The sequence below is a fragment of the Macaca fascicularis genome, chromosome Y (assembly GCF_037993035.2).
Source record: "Macaca fascicularis isolate 582-1 chromosome Y, T2T-MFA8v1.1".
Lineage (NCBI taxonomy): Eukaryota > Metazoa > Chordata > Mammalia > Primates > Cercopithecidae > Macaca > Macaca fascicularis.
Window position 1 is genome coordinate 3,667,937 of NC_132903.1, and position 1,352 is coordinate 3,669,288.

The window sequence follows — 1,352 nt, forward strand, 5'->3', positions numbered from 1 at the left end:
TAATCTTGGACTTGGAGATGAGATCTTCTCAGTGCCATAGATAATCCCTGAGCTATTTATAATTATAAGGTTGAGAAGAAACTTGGAGCTCTGAATAACATAAAAATAGAAGCCAAAAATCATAAACAGGTTCTCATTCATGCCTGACCACATGGAGATGCAATTTGTAGGTTTCATCATGGACTCAAGACTTAGGATTCCACCATTTCACAGACTGGGAAGACTCCATTGCTACATCTGTGACCAGATATGATGAACACAAAAGTCACTTCCCAGATGGACATGAATGTCCCAATGCTGAATTCCTCCCCTGCAGTGATCTTGTATCCTCACTCAAATAGCTTAAAAAATAGACAGCTGTCATGTCTTCACCCTGGTCCTTCTTATCACCACAACATCTGTATTATCTCTAAAATCTTACATTTCACAGCAGTCAGCATCTGACCCTAATACTTTAGCTTTAGCCCTCTCTCCCCAAGACCCTCATAATCCTTCCCCATCTCTTTGATCTTATTCTACCATCCCCACCTGACTTTCTTCTTTTCTTTGATGCCTCAGGCCAGTACCAGCCCTTAGACTACAATTCTGAAACAACTCTGCAAAACACATCGTCTTGAGGCTACCCCTGGCCTCTGATCAATTACTTACTGATGGATATGATTTGTTGTGTCCCCTCCCAAATCTTGAATTGTAGCTCCCATAATTCCCATGTGTTGTGGGAGGGACCTAGCGGAAGGTAATTGAATCTTGGGGGCAGGGCTTTCCCATGCTGTTCTCACGATGGTGAATAAATCTCACAAGATCCGATGGTTTTATAAAGGGGAGTTTTCTTGCACGCGCTTTCCTGTCTGCTGCCATGTAAGATGTGCCTTTACTCCTCATTCAGCTTCTGCCATAATTGTGAGGCCTCCCTAGCCATGTCAAACTGTGAGTACATTAAACCTCTTTCCTTTGTAAATTATCTAATCTTGGGTATGTCTTTATTAGCAGTATGAGAATAGATTAATGCCCTTATAAATGTTGGTGCCTCACCCTGCCAGGTCTGTAAGCTGCCTGGGAATTGTGTCTGCATCCAGGAAAGTTCTTGCCCAGATGTCAGATTCAGGAGCTTCAAACCTTTGCAAGTCATTTTTACTTCCTCTCTGCCCAGCAATTTCCTTCCCCTGAAGAACTTACCCTCTAGGCCTTAAAGGAAATTTCAGCCTTCCATAATTATCTCACACAAGAATTCCTATCTTATACCCCTATGCCCCATCTCCCTTGAGGTTTTCTTCTAACTGGTACGTACTTATAGTTCAATCCCTACAGAATTTCTTGGGTAATTACAAACAAAATTACAAATATGAGTGTGC